Here is a 20,781-nt window from a genome sequence, read left to right on the forward strand (position 1 = left end):
AAAAAGAAAAAGCTATGTGATCCTGGATAAGTCACTTAACCCTGATTGCCTCCAAAAAGACAAAACAAGATCAAGTAACTTGCCCCCAAACTACCATCAAATTACTTATCATGGGGTCATATGATCTGTAGAAAAGTTTTCAGATTTTCTTTCTCCTGTAGACATTGAACCACATAGTACAGACTTTATGTTTTGATTCTAAGGTTTCTTTTTCACTAAAACTTCTCCTGCCCCCTCCTGCTCCCATAGCTAGTGGATTTCTAATTATCTCCAATACCTCCAGACTTTCTCTTCTTATATTACCAGCAACTCCTGTTTCTTTCCCCCTGGTCCACCCCTAGAATTCTCTGTCTTGTCCTACACTGCTACATCTTTTAGCCTGGAGTCCCTTGGCACAAAGCAAGCTATATTTCTCTAAAGCCTTTTCAGGATATAGTAACCTAGAGACTAGATAATGAGATTGGGAGTTAGGAGAACGACATTCTAAAACTTAGCTCCAATATCTATCACTGGTTTCCTGGGGTACTTGGGGGCTATTTAAACTTCATGGTGCATCATTTGTTTCATGAATGTACGTGTATGTGCATGTACGTGTGTATGTCTGCATCTATGCTTGTACAGAACTCCTGTCCTTTCCTTTCAAAACTTTGTCCTAAACCCTTCTCCTCCATACGGCCTTCTGTCATTAATATTACTCATTTCCAGTCTCTCCTTCACTCTCAAACAGAATTGTAGCTAGAGATTCTGGCATCAAGGGTATAAAAGATAGTTCACAGCAGTCAAGTTCAATCACGATGACCTCTGTCATCACGATGACAGAGAAAAGGGTCTCTGTACCCTCTCAAGGGTACAGAGCAGTGGATAGTTTCATTGGGTAACCTCCAGGAAGATGCTGAGGGTGGGGAGAGAGGTACAGTGGAGGCCAGAAACGAACAAGATTATTATAGCAGAAGGCAGGCTTAAAGAGAAGTGGGATTTGTAAAGTATCATATATGGAGAGAATATATAAATGACTACAACAAGAAGAAATGTGCCTCTGGATGTTGGTGTTCTGAGGAAAAGCTCCACTTGCTCTACCATAGTTATAGTTCTACTCTCAAGCTGTTGTTTTCATTATTTAGTCCAGAGGCTGAAAAAGATTCTATAGATCACTTATCACTCATATCACTTGTAGAGATAGAAACATAAGTAGGATGTATCCTGTCATATTATAAATATTAATGCTATATTGCTAGGAACCAGCAGGTAGATCACCTAAGGACACTCATGATATTTTAACTTTATGCATAGCTTGAAAGGGCAGTTTGTACATGATGTGATTTCAGAGGTATCAGGAAGAAACGTCCTCCTCCTCTTTCTCCCTTGCTATGGCCTGAAATTGTTTCTACCCTTCAATTCAATTTATTCCAAGTAAAAATCGATGCCTATTTATTAGACATCTACTATGTGCAAAGGTGTTAGGATGCTTGAAATTAAACCATGCAAGATCCAGAGAATCATAGAATATCAGAGTTGGAAGGAATCAGAGGATCTAGTACTCAAAGATGATTTAGCTCAACCCTCTCATTTGATATATGAGGAGACAGGGAGAGAGGTGAATTGACTTGTCCAAGATGGCAAGGTAGGAAGTAACAGAGTCAAGATTCAGAGCAAGTGAAATATGATTCTCTGACTCAAGTCCAGCTTCCTAATCCATACCAGAAAGCAGCTGCAACATCCCTGAGAGGGAGCCATCCAGCCTCTACTTGGGGAACTGGAAAAGATGGCAGTTGAGGCCCCTTTCATATCGAGAGCACTGATGCTCCGAATCTTCCTAGTGGCAGAGAACTCATTACAACCCATTCCATTTTGGAATACATTTAATCGCTAAGAATTTTTTTCCTCCTCTATTGATCCAAAATTTGCCTCCTTGTGATGTCAGTCAATAGGTCTTAGCTCCATCTTTTAAAATTACACAGAATAAAGAAGTTCACATAATACATCTTCATATATCTGAAGGCATCTTCTAAACCTCTGTGTTAAACATTCCTAGTTATTTCAACCATCAATCACCTTTCATGACATGGTTTTTAGATTCCTTTTTGTCACAAATTTGGGCTCCTAAAATGTGGCACACATAAACAAATAGAATATTAAATGTGTACTTTATTCAATGAAGGATATACAGTGAGACTATCTCCTCTCTTCAAGATACTGACTTCAATTAATGCCACATCATGAGAAAGCCAAGGCAGATAGTCCCTCACTACATCCCTTGCCAGATCCCCTTTCTATTTTGTTTTACTCTATTAGAATATAAGCTCCTTGAGACTGGGGACCATCTTGGTTTTTTTGTTTTTGTATTTCTAACATTTAGCAGGGCCTGGCACACACTAAGCACTAAACAAATTTGCTTTTGCTCTCTCTCTCTCTCTCTCTCTCTCTCTCTCTCTGTATGTGTGTGTGTGTGTATGTGTGTGTCTCTCTGTGTCTCTCCACCAAATATTGCATTAGCATTTTTTGGTAGTCATATCACATGGGTGACTCATATTGAACTTGGCTTAAACTGAAACCCTTAAGTCTTTTTCATATGAACTGTAATTAAGCCAAGTTTTCTCCAATCTGTATTTATGCAATTTTCTTTTCAGTCTGTGGCCAAGACTTTAGATATATCCTTATTCAAATCCATCTTTCTTTCCTCCCTCCCTCCCTCCTTCACTCCCTGCCTCCCTCCCTCCCTCCTTTTGAATTGTTCTATTTCCAACCTGGGCCACTTTGCCCTTTCTTAGCCACTCTGGTGCCCCACCTTCCCAAAGGCTCACTATATTGCTGCTAGACTTAGTGTGGATATTTGATGGCCTTTAGGCCCTGCTGCAGCTCAGAACTCCTAAGCTTAAGCCATCTACCAGCCTCAGCCTCCTCAGCAGGGATTTACAGGTGTGTGCCATCATACCCAGCTTCAATTTAATTTTTCTAATTTTATGCTGCTGACATTTATAGTTTTGGGGTTATGTGATCAACAAGATGGTGGATTAGACATTTTTTCCAATTCCTATAACCTCTCAAATCTCTCCAAAGCAGAAATAATGCATCAAAGATAAAATAAAATTCAGCTGTTTCAATAGTCTAAGTCACCCAGAATCCCAAAGAAAATTAAAAAACCCAAACAAACCACCAAACTCAGGAACTGATGCTCACTGACCTGAGCTTAGTTAGCACTCCTTCCCCATTTCCCATACTATAGGCATCAAGCATACAACATAGACCCCATTCCCCACTTCCCTATTTCTAGGGTCATTGAGATCTTGGCTCCAACCTATGGAATTTTGCTCAGGCCTTGACAATCAGCTTGGTCATAGCTCTTCAATAGCAAAAGCCTGCTGGGGGCTGCAACGTGGAAACATTAGCACTGAAAAACTCATTATGCTGGGGGAAAGCACACTCCCTAACTGCTGATGCCAAACCAGAGAACTAAGAAACAAAAAAAGTGGGGCAGGTTACCAGGACAATACACTGAGACAGGGGGATTGTGTATCATTCTACTAAGACTGAGGATAAGAGCTTAGCATTCAGCTGGAGCCAGTTCTGATCACCCAAAATTCATTTAGGGAGAGAGATTTAGACAGATAAACCATGAATTTTCCCTCCCACATTGACTCTTTTGAGAAGAAAATCTTTTGGTAAGAGACTAATAGCCTTTGAGATCCAGTCCCCAGCATACCAGAATTAGAGGGGAAGGAGTTGGGAAATGAGTGACAAGGAAAATACTGGGGAGACAGGAGTGTGAAAGGAAGAAATCTCAAAAAAATCTTGAACATAATCAGAAAATTCAACAGGAAAAACAGTAACTATAGAAGGAAATATGGCTTCTAGATCTAGTAAGTGAGTCCACACATCTATGAAAAAGAAGAAAGATGATTCAATACTTGATGAGATAAAGGACACTAAAAAATTTCAGAACATGAAACTATAACATGCTGTTTGTTGCTCGGTGGTTTAAAAGAGAAGTGAGATATTATGAAAGCAGAATTTATGTCCTATACAGAAAAAAAAAGAGCTTACAGGAAAAAGAGCAAAATAGAAAGTCTTGAATATGCAGTGACAAGTCTCAACAAAGAAGTAAATGAGAGAACAATAGATTGGGAATGCAAATGCATCGAAATGATGGGCAACCTAGAAAAAGAGAAGCAAAAAACAACAACAAAAATCATTAAAAGACAATATTCTCACTATGCAGGAGATGACCCAAAGATCATAGATCTCTGAGAAGAATATGACAGGACAAAAGTCCTTAACACCATAATGCAGGATATATTAGAAGAGAACTAACTAGAACTTTTAAACAAAGAACATGAAATTCCAAGTCAAAGAATTCACAGATCACCTCCAGAGAAAAACCCAGTGATGCTAACTCTTAAGACACATAGCAGTAACAGTCTATTTTAGAAACAAGTTCTATAAACTATCAGGAAAAAGACCTTGAAATATAAAGGAAAGGATATTCAAATAATATAAGACCATTTCCCAACCACTAGAAAAAGAAAGAGGGAGAAGAGTAATGTATTCTGAAGAGTAATGGAACTCAGGATGTTGTCCAGGATGACCTATTCTGCAAATTAACCACAAAAGACAAAAGATAGACATTCAATAATAAAGAAAAGTTTGAAATTTTTTTTTATTAAAGATCTTTATTTTTCAAAATAAACACGTGGACAATTCTTCAATATTAGGTTCTGCAAAACCTTGTGTTTCAATCCCCCCCCCCCCCACATTCTCCCGCACCCTCTCCTAGATGGCAAGTAGTCCAATATATGTTAAACTTGGTAGAAAATCTGAAGAGATTATTTGCTTCTTGAACAACCCAAACAACATAATTGCAGAAGTGAATACATGCCAATAGTAACAGCGAGTGTAACAACAGAATGATCAGTAAGAAACTTATCTATGTGATGAATCTAAACCTTACATGTGGATGTTCTGTCCAAAGAAATATAAATTTTGATCACTTCACAACATATGTGGGGGCTTGAGGGCTAGACATTTACCTCTTACTTATTTATTCTATCATTAAAAAAAATCAGGACAATTAACTCTTTTGTCTCATGTAGTTATCATTTATGATTTCATGAAATAAAGCTCTGGAAAACCAGGCTTTGATAAGGTCCATTGGGATTCAAATGGAGCTATTTGACTGTGTCTTAAATCCAAATCACAATGGTTTTCTCTGATTGGCTTAAATGGTCCCAGCCCAAGTCTCTGGAGTTTGATGGCTCAGAGTGAATGTAAATAGCAGTTATTTCTGTTTTGGCTAGAGACTTTGAGAGTCTACTCCACTCAGACTGATTCTTTTATGAAAGCAAACTGTACTATCCTTGCCTCAATTCTTGCATAGTCTTTCATCACTAAATAAGTGTTATCTCAGACAATCTGAGATCTTAAAAAGACCTTAGCTTAAAAAGGTTGAAATCCCCACTGCATTTGGATCCATTTTCAGTTTTCCTGACCTCTGTTTTGCCTCTGGACTCAGGGGTCTGAGCACAGAGTGAGACTGATAATTTTGCACAGCTCTGCTTCACTTCAATTCATTTGCAAGTAATGTCATTGGTCATGACGTTCTGATATCAATGGGCCTCTCTGATGAACAACATCAACAATCGGTGTGACCCTGTGCAAGTTGCTTAACCCTGTTTGCTTCAGTTTCCTCATCTGTAAAATGAGCTGGAAAAGGAAATGGTAAACCACTCTAGTCAAGAAAATCCTAAATAGGGTCACAAAAAGTAGAACCAGATTGAACAATAACAGCAACAAGCTTTTGCATGTTCCTATTTCTGCCTCCAATCTGAAAACTAAATAAGCCTCTTCCACAATTTTGCTCAAGGCTTTGTCTATTCATAAGCCAGCAGTGCTGCTCTAGATACATTTTAAGACCTGTTGCTATGTCTCCCTTTCCTCTGCCTTCATATGTGGGGCTCTAGATTGTATCAAACCAATTTGTCCTTGCTTATGATTTCTTTGCATATCTTTACATTCTGTTTTCTCCACACTTCTACTAAAGTCCCCCTCAGATACCTTACCATGGTATAAAGGTCAATCTGGTTTCATTAAGTCCATGACAATGTAGTATTAGGTTTGGTAAGTTCTACCAAGCAAGAAAGAATTCAGGCACAGATCCAGTGATGATTGTATGTCTATCACCAAGAACCAGTTTAACCTCAATTCAGGGAGGTTGATCTATAGAGAGTTGACCATAATTTCATAAGAAAATTTAATTGAGAACATGTCATGAAAATCTAACAGTAGCCACAAGGGGCCATCAAGAACACTCCGAGTTGCCCTTACTATTTCTGGCCTACACTGAAGGTAACTGGAGGATGATGAGGCAATCCCTTTATTGGCCCCTAAACAGGAAAAGCCCTGGATTTAACAGAACTTAAAAGGGAGTTATTTGCTCTCTGCCTCTTTCCTTATTTCCTAGTTATAAGTCATGTTACCACCATTAAAGCCTCTTCTGTAAGGGATGGAGGAGCATCTGCTTTCCTCCTCATCCCATCACAAATATAAACATGTAGCAGCTAAAGCACAAATTTGACTTGACTGAGTGTAAGATTCATTTCATCAAAGAGGGCCAATGATATCAGAACCATCATGACCAATGACATTCTACTAGTTGAGCACAGCCCTAACTGTGATGTGCTTTGTGTTTCCATGTCTGAGTAGCAATTTGCAGATGGACAGTTCTTTCTGTGGAAGTTATCTTGTTAGAATGAGATATCTGGAGATCTTGGGTCCTTCAATTGGAGCTGACTGCCAGGAGGGTAAGTGATTCGCCATTTGAAATGACCACTGACAAGAGGATGACTTCAACCCCTGACCTGGCTTTCCAGAAGACAAAGGCCTAGAGGGAATTTCTTGGACAGTGCAGAGCCAAGGTGAAATATAAAATATTTATTAGGGGTCCTACCAAAAGTTTTATGTTTTGGTGGTTTGTGTACCATATTCCTGGGAGAGTTTAACATTTGTTTTTTGTTGCTATTTGTTTTGAATCATTGTAAAATTGAACTTGTGACAGTCTTTTCTATTGAGCATCTCTTTTGTATATAGAGAATAAGTAACTGTCCCATACCTGATTCATATTGCACTTTGAATACCTTTCTATTCTGTCTTTTGGGGAGACTCTTTACTTGGAATAAATGTAAGTTTAAGTAATTTCCTCCCAAATACTCACCAAAGTAGAAATGATGGTACAACATAACAATCTAAAGAGTATGAAAAAAAATAATCTAACTTTTCCTTTAGGTTGTCAGGGTCCCCTAGAACTGAGCCTGTACTGTATGTAGCCAAGAATTAAGATGAACTCTTTCATGGAAAAGGAAAAGACAACATTTTAACTCCTAAGGCCTTTTTATGGTTACACTAGTAGCATTTGAAGAAATTAGAGTTATTAGCTTGGAGAAGAGAAGGCTTTAAGAACAAATAATGGGCATACTTCTGTATTTAAAAGGATATCATGTAGAAGAGTTAAATTAGACTAGTTTGGCTTGAACCCAGAGGACAGATCTAAGAAATGCAGCTGGGAAGAGGCATTAATGCAAAAGAAAAAATCCAACAACTCCAAAACCAAATTTTGTAACAATTAGACAATATCCAAAAGTGCTTAAGGATGCCTTAGGAGTTAGTCTGTTCTCTTTCACCTAAGGAGTTCCAGTGGAAGCTGAATGGCCACTCTTTTTGGAGGCAATTGAGGTAAAGTGATTTGCCTATGGTCACAAAGCCAGTAAATGGGTGAGGTCAAATTTGAACTCAGATCCTCTTGACTCCAGGGCTGGCACTCTACCTACTTTCCTATTTAGCTACACTAATCCCTCATGATCTCCCCCATGAATGATCATCCCTGCTTCTCTGGGAATAGTAATCAAATGAATATAATTGCTGCTCCAAGAAAAAAATGTCAATTAATTCTCCAAGTGACTTCCCAAACCTAAATACACTCCCCACTATCAATTCTTTGCAAGTGTTGTTTCCACTTCCCTTATTGACACACTGTGAAAAGAAATATTTGGGCAGCCAAAAAACATTAGGTGCCTACTATATGCCAGCCAACATGCTTAAACACTGGGGAAACAAAAGCAAAAGACAGTTTCTGTCCTCGAATAACTCACGTTCTAATGTGGGAGAGAACATACAAATAACTGTAGAAACAAGCAATATACAGGATAAATTGAAAGTAATCCACAGAGTGAAGGCACTAGGATTAAGTTTTTTGTGGGATTTCAGCTGGGAATTGAAGGAAGCCATGGAAGCGAAAGGAGACAGGGGTGGGGGTGGAGGCTGATGACTCTTGCTTTTGGATTTGTAGCCCAGCCCTTAGCTCAAAGTTAATACTTAATAGGTGCTTTTCATTCATTCAGTTTTTCGTAAGTTTTCTATATTAGTAAGGGATTCGTGTTACGCGATGGGTTAGGCTGCTTGTTTTTCGAGATCTCTCCTCAGCTTCTGCAATTCAGGCTGATTTCTCCTCCCCACCCAGCAGTTCAAACCACCTCTCACTCCCACCCCCACTCAAGCTCGGGAGCAAGGTTTGCTCCTTGTGGGTGGAAAGATCAGCCGCTCAGATCTGACAAAATATAAAAGTGTCTTCCTCATTATCCTTTAAGCGTCAGAAGAGCCACGTTTTGCTCTCTTATCATTTCACAGCACCCAGTGTAGAGGACCTGACAGAGAGAGTCTGGTGACAGAGAGAGCCTGGGAAACACACTAACCGAACTCACAATTAGCTATAATGCTTGTTCGAGAGTAACCCGGGGCTCTCTATTTTGGGGGTGGGGGTGAGGGAGGAGAGGCGGGAGGAAGAGAAGTTCCAGTTCCTCTCGGTCGGTCACTGCTGAGCTCACCCACTCCTACTGCCCCTCCTCACCCCACCTTCTCCAGGGCTGACTTCTCTCAGGATGGGATAAGGCGCAAGGAATCACTGAGGAGGACGACTGCGCCCGCTGCCTGTCCTCTGGCAAATGATGGCACCTGCTCTCTCCGAAGGGCGCTCGTCATTGTTTATAGCTTGTGACGCTCTGCCTCAAGGTGAACTGTGCCGCCCCACGTCCGCCTAATACTAGTGAGGTCTGTCTGCAGCTGTCGTCTTTGGCTCTCGCAGCTGATGTTTCTGTGCTTCGATCTGGGTTTCACTTTTCCTCGGTATTCCTGAGTCCGTGGCCAGACAGTATTTCGGATTCCTCTTTCCCCCGCCTCCTGTGCTCCCCTGGGGCACTTAGATTCCTTCTCGGTTCAATTCGGCTAATGCTTTTTGGCATCCACTGTGTGTCAAGAATTGTGCTAAGAACTTGGTGAGAAGCAAAAGTTGCAAAAATCAGATACAAAGTGACCAAGGTCGTTTTCGAATAAGAATGATGGCGTAAACACATTATAATCAATCCTTCCTACCTCATCTATGCCCTGGTGTGCTAGGTTGAGCCGACCCGTGTTCTCTCCTAAGACTTCTCCGATGCCCGTGGAATTCTTAAAAGACAGTACTCTGAGCTGCCTTGAAGATCGCTTTTGCTAGCAGAATTCCAGTCAGTAGACTCAGTTCAGCTTTGTTGGAAGACCTTGGATGGCTCAAGGTTTTCTGATTTCACTCAGTTCAGTCCTACACTCATACCATGGGAAAGGATAGGGGCAGGCACTGAGTCATTTGATTCTCCCCCGCCTCCTCCCCCTGCCTTCCTTTTCCCCTCCCTTCCTCTTCTTTCCTCTCTCCTCTCCTCCTCCTTCTCCCTTCCTTCTAGTTCTCTATTTGTCCCTCTCCATTCCAAACTATCTCAGTAGAAATACGTGTATTTCTCATGTCTCTGGTCACTTTGTCAATTCACCTCATGTCTCTGCTCTACGACTGTTCTCATATATTCAGTTTTCTTCCTGATCCTTTACATCCAAGACAGATTCACACTAACCCTCCTTCATTCCATATCTCTCTCCCCCGCAACCTGTTTTGGGGTCACAAAAAATTCCTAGCACTGAATTCCCTCTGTTCAGCTTTAATATTGTCAGCCATGCTTGGCTCCAATCTGCGGATGTCTTCCCCCAGACCACCATACTAAGGAGCCTACTAAACCATTCCAGGCTACCAGGGCACATCTAGATTGGCATAAAACTAGGGATTTCCTTTTGTAGAACCCTTCCCTCCATATGAGTGGAGCCTCCTTTTTAAGCCTTCTCTCTTTCGCAAGCATTGGGACTTGATTTTTCTTTAATAAACACCTCTACTAGTGTCTCATCGAGGTAGGATTGGTGGGTATGAAATGGGAGAGCAAACTTGTCTGGAGCATTTTCCTGATCACACATCCCGATGCCACTATTTGGAGGGAATCTTTAGGGGTGGAACATGCGGTCTGGCTTCATGTTTGTTACTTCATTTGAGCATTTAATTAAAAAATATTAAAAATAAAAAAGATTCTCATAGTTTTTGAGATCCCAATTGAGAAAGCAGTTAGATAGAGAATCAGCCCTTTGTCATCTTCATCTGTACTTCTTGTCTTCACAGCTCCCTTTTCTTTGTTTTTTTCCCTCACTATAATGAAATATACAGATCAGAAACAGTTGTGATGGGCCAGATTTTATCTGTCTGGCATTAAGATTAATTAAACAAAAAATATAGATGTAACTTGAAAGGAATGCTTTGGATGATCATCCGCCTTCAGACAGAGCAAGAGAAGAGAAAAGAGACAGGCCCTTCACTGACTGAATGAATCTTCTGTCTATTAGGGAAACTTTAGCACTAACAGGATATGCTTCTCAGTTTGGCCTCAGGCTGTTCCATCTGGTGCTGGTGGTCAAAGGCATTAAGGTCTGGCAAAAGTGGCAGGAACAATAGTAGAAACTGGTTGCTCTCAAACAATAGTTATAATGACTATTCCCCTATACCTATTTTTAGTATCTTTCCAACCTTCATCCTCCTACGTCTATCCCTTTCCCCTCATCCCTTGCTCTATACACAACCAAATCCTCAGTCTTAGTTTATCTCTTTGTCTCTACTACATCTTGCATTACTCTTCCAAATTTCTACCCTGTTCCTTAGGAAAGGACAGTAGCACCACTTCCTCTTCTCAGAGATTCACACAGACAGACTCGGAAGACCTTTGCTTCCCCTGAAGACAAGTGGCCTTCAATGTCCTGCTATATTTCAAATGTATTTCCTATCCATAACATCATTCCTGTGGCACTAACTGCCCCTGCAAGTCATGCTTTCATGAAATCAATTAACCATTAGGTGGGAGTGTGACTGTAAAAGACATGGGCTCTGACCTCAGATCTTATTGGAAAAGCAGACTGACTTACATGAAACAATTAAAGAACCATACAAGACAACTTATAATTAATTATCTGCAGAAATCATGGAAAGAATTACCACCAGATTTAGAAATAGAGTTTATACTCCCACCATTGTCCTTCACTACCTGCCTCAATTTTTTGTGTTTCTTTTTCATTAAGTAGTTCCTCCACACTGGCCCAATTTCAAAAAAATTGAAATGTCATTTGCATTTTAGACTTAAGTAAGAATTTGCTTTCTTAAAAACTTAGAGAGTCACTGGTTTTGAATAGATACGTAAATAAATATTATATATTTGAATAGATATTAAGAGGCCAATCACTTTTGTGGTCTATTCTGAAGAGTGCCAAAATATTATACTTATCATACATACATATTTCCTCCATTGGTTAAAGAACTATTCTCTTCCAGATGTAGAAGTGTTATTTTTTGGTCAATTTCAACCCTCTAGCCTCCAAAGTCTTTAACAAGGGGTTAGATGATTTGTCAAATTGTAGCTGAAAACTTGGTGAGGATAATATAGAATCATAGGTGTGATAGAAATTTGCAAAGCCCTTTACATATTTTCCCCACAAACCCTGTGAAATGGGTACTCATTCTATTTTTACAAATGAGTAAACTCAGTCTGAATTAAGGAAATTGCTCAAGATCACAGTAAACCAACGTGTCTGAAGCAGGATTTGAACTCAGGTTTTCATGACTCCAAATTTGGTACTCCATCCACTTCATTCTCTGTCCTAGACACTCATAAAAAAGATCCTTTTATACAACTGAATGTCTTTCTCTTATGGTATTAAAGGGAACTTCTCTGAGTTCTCCTTTGGTTGAGAAGACAAATTATTCACTTTCCTGGTGACTTTATAACTAAATTTTAGGAGGTGTTGAGATAATAAGCTGGAAACTTACTTGTGGAGAAAACCACCAAAGGGTAGCAGAATGTAATTTCTCTTTTCTCTCCCACCATTGGCTATATGGGAGCTACTGCACTAGTTGGAGACTATTCAGGATGGATCACTCTAGATAGACTATATACAGAGATATAGATAGTCACTTGAGGAAAGAAGCAGCTTCCAGGAGTGTAACTTCTAGAAGTAAAGAGTCAAACTTTAGAAGAGAACAAACTGTGGGACCATAACTGAGCAACCCACTCAGGATAGGTACCAGATGCATGAAGAAAGCTATATGAGGACTCTGAAGAAAAAAAGGATTTTCAAGTTCTATAGAATCAGGAGTTGTGGGTTGTGTTTGCAACACATATCCTACACAAATGCCTCCTTAACTTTATGGTTTTAGTTCGAGTCCTCTTTTTCCTTGGTCCATAGGTGATATAGTGCACCTCAGGCTTAAGAGGGGAATGTTTAATAACTTTCCCCCCCCCTTGCCATCTTAGTAAATAAATGCCTTTGCTAAAACCTAAGTGTCATTGTAAAGAACACTAGTGGGGGCTCATGAGCTATAGTTTTAGAAGAAGGTATACCCGGGGTACTTTAGAATCTAAATTGGAACCCAGAACTCTAGGGACCCCATCTATAAGTAAGAATGCCAAGATGGAGGAGTACCTCAGAGTGGGTGCTACTCAGACATAAACTCAGCAAGACACATTTTATCTATTTTAGTTTGGCCTATCCCCAGCCAATGGGATAAAACCTTGAAAATTCTATTCTGCCACCTTGATATTCATAACACTCATCTGTCCTCTTCCTCCCTCATGTTGGAATTACCTTGGATTTTTCAGAGGCACATTTCTCAGCAATGGCACTTTTAAACAATGACAGAAAAGAGATGAGACAGCCCCTCTCTGCTCCCATCCTAGAAGGAGCAGGAAGTGTTCCCAGTGCTCAAATTTTAAAATGGAGCAATAAAAGGAAACATGTTTGAAAAAAGAATTGCATGGCTATGGGGGAGGGGAGGGAAAGCTGTTTGATTATTAACTGTTTTCTCAGGTTGGGAAACCTAGAAGATAATCTTTTAGAGGCATTTTGAGTTTAGTGCCTGTGATTAGGATCTCTTCCAAACTCAAGGGCTTTCCTTTCATTGTAGCCTTCCCCTCCTCCCCTTTAACTCTGTCTAGGAGATATATTGTGTGCTCTCCGTACAAAGGTACCCACTGGCATTGTCTCTGGGGTAGTCCCAGGATTGCCAGCTTTCCAATCGACCCAAGATGACACCCAGGCTCTGGGGAATACAAGAAGAAATCCCCTAAGTGGCTACTAGAGAGGATCACCTGACCTTGTGAATAACACCTTTTCCAAGGTCAGCAGAATGAGACTGAGTACCTAGTATAAAGGGAAGGTCATGGAAAACCTCTGTTATGCACAATCTCCTTCTCTCTTCCAAATACAGGCAGCCAATTCTTGCTACTTCACTGTTTACTCTCTTTAGGTAGATGGGAGAGAAGCTCCTGCATGAATAAGCCTCTAGGCAAATTAGCTGTAGGATTTTAAGCCCCTTTTTATTCTTTTCATTATTAATTATTGTTATTTCTGACACATGTTACCCACTCCTTTCCTACTTCTAGTAGGGGAACAAAAGCTATTTGGAGCATTTCCCTCCCCATCAATGAGCCTGTACCTTGGCTTTCATCCACTGCTTTAGCCCCCCAATATGATGTTTGCCTCACCATCCTGGCAGAGCTTCCTTGGGTAAAAAGGACTGAGGGTTTTTTTTTTTTTTTTTTTCAGCTCTGGACCCTGAAGGAGAGAGCTTGTAGCTCTGTGTTAAATGAAAGCTAGATTTGGAATTTGAATTTGAAGTCACTTTAGCTTTCTCAATTGTAAAAGTCGGGAGAGGTAATTGGATGGCTTCTGAGGTCTCAGAATTCTCAATCCGTGACCCTGTGACTAGGGACTACTATGAAAAAGATCACTTTGTGGTTGGATGGAAGGGGAGAGACTGGAGAATTAAATGATCACTACAATGGATGACATAGATTGTTGGTTTTCAGTATCCTCTCTTCCATGTGCTGCTTCACCCTTATCAGTACCACCCATCTTCAGATCCCCCATTCATACCTTACCATGTGTCCAGTGTTCTTAGGTCTGCTTCATCTACTTCATTACCTGATAAACTCAATCATACCAAAGTGTAAAGGTCTTAATGAACTGGCCCCTTCTTCCTCTTTTCCACTGGTATTTGTATTTTAAAACTGAAATCTGGATATGATGATCCTTATCCAAGGACAATAACTGATGAGGTCTTGGATCACTAAGAGGGGTTGGCAGAGAAAGCCTGAAGTACTGATAAGATTATTCCCTGAAGTGGGCAGGGAAGGGCTCTGATGGGGATCAGCTCAACCTAATAAGCTCAACCCCAATAGAGGTCTTGAGTAACCCCATCCTACTGTATCCAGTCAGATGTGAAATGTCTGAGGTTAAATTTCCCCTATAAATCTGCCTGTGGCCCTTACCATCTTTGCTGAATCCTTTTGGATTAGCCAGCTATGGTGTTTTTTTCCTACCATCCTCTCCCCCATGCTTCAAAGTGTCCTCCTTCTTATAGCTAACTAACTCTTTTCAGGTGCTAAATTCCTCTTTGTATTTAGCCTGCCAATCAATGGTATATTTCTACTTCGAAGTGTATTCCTTTTCTTCTGGTTAATTGTAACCTCCAGTACAAAATTTGTCTTTTCCCCTGTTAATTATTAAAGCTCATATTTATCATTCCTGGTGTCTATTTTACCTTTTTATTTTGTCTCTAACTTTTTCTCATAAATAAACCTACCTTTTGCCAGAGAGAAAGGCATTTGTGAATTTGTGAACCCCAATGTTTGATGTCAAACCCTAGTATTAGGTGTCGATTGCTTTTCTGAATCTCATCATTTGGTGCCTTCCTCAATCTCATCAATAACACCATAGGATAAAGAGGTGAAAAGGACCTTAGGGATCCTTTAGTTTTACCTTTCCTACTTTATTTTACATATGTAAAAAACTGTACCCTAGCAAGAAAAAGGTCACCCAGATAATATGGGATCTGTGATGCATTGGAGAGAATAGAAGATTTGGGTGCAGAGAATCTGAATCCAAATTTCACTCTGACTATGTGACATTGAGTGTCAATTGCCTGCCTGTATGGGTCTCAGTTTCCTATCTGTAAAATAAGAATATTGGGTCCTGAGGTCTTTCTGACTCCAAGTCTGTGATCTGAAAGCAGGATTTATTCCACTACTGAATGAAAGAACTTCAGCTATTATTATGAATGGATGAATAACTTCCAGCACCACATGGAAATGTGTGGAAATCATAGGATAGTTTCTACTTTGAATCTCCCTACTGCTTTATGAGCTATGAAGGGAGATCAGAGGATCATGGAATCACATGAGCATAGATATAGAGCTAGAAGGGGTTTTAGGGGAAATCAAGTCCAATCCCCTTACTTTACAGAGGGGGAAGCTGAAGAAATTTAAGGTTAAGTGACTTGTCCAGTATCAAATAGCTAGCAAACATCCGAGATGGGATTTGAACCTACCCAAAGCCTCTAATTCTAGTCCCAAAGATGAGATGGAGTGATATGGATTAGTTGACATTAGAAACATGTGAATATAGAATTTATTAGATGACCAGACCCACAAAATAGGTTGATTATAGTTTCAAGAGAGATCTCTAGCAGAGTGTCCCTAGGATCTTTTTGACTGTCTCCAAATCTTATTTATCCATTGCTCCATGGAGGCATTTGAAGTGGAAGGGAGAACTATTCTCAGATATTCCCAAATAATGCTGTCTGCATTCCAGATATCTTCTTTCCCCATCACTCAATAGAACCGAATTCTGCCCACTGGAACCCTGAGTTCTACAGGTGAGCTTTTGTCTGGAATCAGAGCTTCTCATTACTTCATAATCACTTACTGATCATGACCCCTTGTCTGTATCATTATATATACATATACGTACATATTCCATAACAGCCATAGCAAAACTGACATACTTACTTTGGTTGGTCTTGAGGTACTTATCTTAGAGGTGTAAAAAAAAACCTATTTCTCTTTCTCTCTCTCTCTCTCTCTCTCTCTCTCTCTCTCTCTCTCTCTCTCTCTCTCTCGTAGCTGTTGTCTATCCATGTTCCTCCATGCCACATTTTGTACTTGTAAATTTGATTTTTTGGCCCAAACACATTTGTCTTTTTAAAATTTCATTTTTAAAAAGTTTTAATCCAGTATTCAGGCTTTGCAGAGATCTTTTGGGATCCTGATTCTGTTAACTAATATGTTAAGTCTCCTTTCAGGGTTTGTCTAAAAAGTGATAAGCATATTAGTTATACCTTCATTCATTCTCCTCCTCCTTCTCTTCTTCTTCTTCCTCTTCCTCCTCCTCTTCCTCTTCTTCCTCCTCTTTCTTCCCAATATAGCTCTGTCAAGAAAGGGAAAGTCAGTCTGACACAATATGTTCTTAATCCATCTATGCTGAATTTTAGTGATTACTGCTCCTCTTTTTGGCTGCTTCAAAACCCTCCTTTTAAAAAACATATTGATGTTATGTTGGTTACATAATTCATTCAATCATTATAAAGCATTGAGGCAAACTTAAACAAATTCCAGGATCTATGTATCCAAAGGAACACTATAGGAAGACATAGTGGGATCTTGACAAGGATTTTGTGGCTTGACCTGCTTCTGGATTCTTTCTCTAGAACTACCTTCAGATACCCATACAATAAAGTTCATCTTACTCCTGACTCTAGCCATACAAGTTAGTCACTGTTATTTGTTAGGACCTTAAATGGAAGAATTCAGTGTGATACAATTAAAGGAACATTGAATTTGTAGTCAGAAGATTTGAGTACAAATTTTGGTACTTGTATGACTTTGAACAAATCATCTAATGTCTCTCGGACTGTTTTCTCATTTACAAAAAGAAGGGCTAGATTTATTATTATTATTATAAAGTTTTCTACAGTTTGAAATCCTATGATGCTGTTCAGGATTTAAAAAAAAAGTGTCCAGTAATATCTCTAATGAGAGAATTTCTTTTTTTCTATTTCTTTCTCTTAAAAGTATAGCACCAAACCCACATAAGCTAAAATCTGTGTTGGTCTGGGAATTTTGGCTCTGTAGACCCTGAATAACAAACAATTCTGATGGAACATTTCTGATAATAGTTGGCAGTTTTTTTTAAGCTGTGATTATAATGGGAGGGAATATGTGGAATTATACAAATGATTTCTTGGTAAATGCTTTGCTGAGAATTATCTTTCAGTTGTAATCCAAACATAATCCTTAATAAAGAGGAGCTGATTTTAAAGACAGCTTCCCTCTACATGGTTCAGGAACCAAGCATAGTGTGAAGTTGTGATCATAGAAATTAGGAGAGTTTTTGTGCTGTTTCACGCCCCCCTCGCAAGCCCCAAAGTTGAATAAAATTAAGAAAAGATTTCTGACCAAGCATTGACCAGGCATCAGGAAAAAATGATTTCAAATCTAGCTTCAGATACTTTGTATTTATGTGACCCTGGGCAAATCTATTTGTTTATCTTGGTTTCCTCATTTGCAAAATGGGAATAATACTATTACCTACCTGGTAGAGTTTTTATGAGGATCAAATGAGATAAAAATTACGAAGGTCTTTGCAAACAAAGTGCTATTTGATGTTTGTTTTATTATTATTGAATAAATTTGCTTCTTTGTGGATTTTTTCTGGTTTGGAAATTATTTTTACTCCAAAATAGATGCAAAAGAAAGTTCCAGAAAGAATAGATGAATAGAAGAGATCTAAAACAGTTTCCATGTTATAGATCAAATCATACTTGTGAGTCTGGCTTCAAAATTTTCCTTTGCAAAGGGAAATAGACTAAGAGTTTTCCAAAGGAAGAGAGTTGGTCACTGGAAGATTTCAGAGTTCTGGTTAATCCAGCGATCAATTGTAATTTCTTTTTTTTTAATTAAAGTTTTTTATTTTTCAAAACATGCATGGACAATTCTTCAATATTATCCCTAGCAAAACCTTGTGTCCCAATTTTCCCTCCCTTCCCCCATGTCCTCCCCTAGATGACAAGTATTCTAATATATGTTAAACATGGTAGAAATATGTTAATTCTAATGTATGCATACATATTTATGCAATTATTGTGTTGCACAAGAAAAATCAAATCATACCAGTAAAAAAAAATAAGCAAAATAAAGTGCAAGCAAGCAACAACAAAAAGAGTTAGAATGCTATTTTGTGAACTACATTCAGTTCCCATGATCCTCACTCTGCATGTAGAGGCTCTCTTCATCACTGAACAACTGGAACTGGTTTGAATCATCTCATTGTTGAAGAGAGCCATGTCCATCAGAACTGATCATCATATAGTATTGTTGTTGAAGTGTATCATGATCTCCTGGTTCTACTCACTTCACTTAGCATCAGTTCATGTAAATCTCTCCAAGCCTCTCTGAAATCGTCCTGCTGGTTGTTTTTTATAGAACAATAATATTCCATGACATTCATATACCATAATTTATTCAGCCATTCTCCAATTGATGGGCATCCACTCAGTTTCCAGTTTCTAGCCACTACAAAAAGACCTGCCACAAACATTTTTGCACATGTGGGTCCCTTTCTCTCCTTTAAGACCTTTTTGGGATATAGACCCATTAGAAACACTGCTGGATCAAAGGGTATTCACAGTTTGATAACTTTTTTTAGCATAGTTCTAAATTGCTCTCTAGAATGATTGGATCCGTTCATAGATCTACCAACAATGTATCAGTGTACCAGTTTTCCCACATCCCCTCCAGCATTCTTCATTATTTTTTTCTGTCAACTTAGCCAATCTGAGAGGTGTGTAATGTTATCTCAGAGTTGTTTTAATTTGCATTTCTCTGATCAATAGTGATTTGGAGTACCTTTTCATATGACTAGAAATAGTTTCAGTTTCTTCATCTGAAAATTGTCTTTTCATATCCTTTGACCATTTATTAAGATCAATTGTAATTTCAAAGGATTTGATGGTGACAGATGGTCTCTGCCTATCAGTCTAGAAGTGGTGGACACTAGGTACAAAATGAAGTTAAAAAAATCAGTAGAATCTTTTTTTTTTTGAGGGAAGATGGTAAATAAACCAAATGTATATGTATATAGAGGAAATAAAAAGTAGGTTTGATGTAATGGTCAGTCTTAGTTTAGGAGAAAAATATGACTTCTCTCTGTTTGGTAGAGAGGTGGTGAACTGCAACTGCAGAACATTATGTATACTTTCACATGCAGTTGCTGTGTCAATTGGTTTTGCTTCTTTGATTTGGTTATAATGTTAGATCTATGGGGATATTAAGAAGTGTGACATAAAAATCATTAATAAAACTTTTTTAAAAGAGAAAATATATGTTATTTCAAATACAAAGCAAGAGAAATGAAGGAGAATCTATTGATGAAGAGAAGAGCTGATACTGAAGGTCTAGATGGTGTTTAACAGGACAAATGGACACACTACTCTTATGTAGGATATACATTAAAGAGATGTGAAGAAGTAGGGTGGGATTATTGGTTAGCTGGATTACTGGCTAATTGAAGGACCAGCCATTTCCCTAATGGCTTTTTAAAAAGTCAACCATCTCTGTAGAGACATATTCTCTAAGAAGTCAACTTTGACAGTTGGGAAGAGAGCCAGTCATGGAGGAAATGCTCATCTCTTCAGAGGGAATCTACTCTTTGCTTTTTCCCTTTCATTTCTTCTAGAATGTGGCAGGGATGGGGAGAGGGAAGGAATTTTTTACCCCTTTCATCTCCTTTGCTTTTCACCCCATTAACACCATTAACAATGGTACCTTCCTGTGCTAAAAGTCACTCGGGAGGAAACTCTGGAGAGAATCACTGTGAAGTTGCTATTGTTTTTGTTGTTTGTTCTTCATGCTCAAAGAAGACCAAAACAACACCACTTTGTCAGGATCAATGTACAGTGTGTCCAGCTGTGGCTGATCAGACTAATGTGATACCAGAGGGCTTTATTGTAGTTTGGGCACATAGTCCATATGACCATTTGGGAAGGAGGTGTTTCTAAATTTACACACTTTAAGATATTATCCATTGGAGAGGTAAAGCATTAGAGGAGAAAGTTGCCTTGAACATGGGTTTCCAAAAAATGTGTGCCTCTCTACTACTGTACTCCTTTCCCATCAACATTTTCCTTAACTTCCCTGACTTCTTTTCCTGCACAAACTTATTGGCTGCAGCTTCCCTGATACTATTTCCTGGACTGGGGACATAAAAGGTGTCAGATGCATGAAATCTGGTCCTTTTAGAACAGGTAGGTTCCTCAGACCACATGAATCATCATATTCTGATGATATACTGACCCTGTGGTATTTCCAGATGGAGATAAGGGGACCTCATCCAGAGCAGCTAATTGCTGCTACATCTTGAGGTATATCTTTGTTCTGTTTGGACATTGTCCTTTGTTCAATGATTCATGAGCATCTCTTTTGTCCTAAGATTTAGTTTGGGGTTAGTGTCTAAAATACCTCAGTTTTATGAGGGGAATGTTTTATAATTGTTCATATTCTGCCATTTCAG

Source organism: Sarcophilus harrisii, chromosome 3, assembly GCF_902635505.1.
Source record: "Sarcophilus harrisii chromosome 3, mSarHar1.11, whole genome shotgun sequence".
Classification (NCBI taxonomy): Eukaryota; Metazoa; Chordata; class Mammalia; order Dasyuromorphia; family Dasyuridae; genus Sarcophilus; species Sarcophilus harrisii.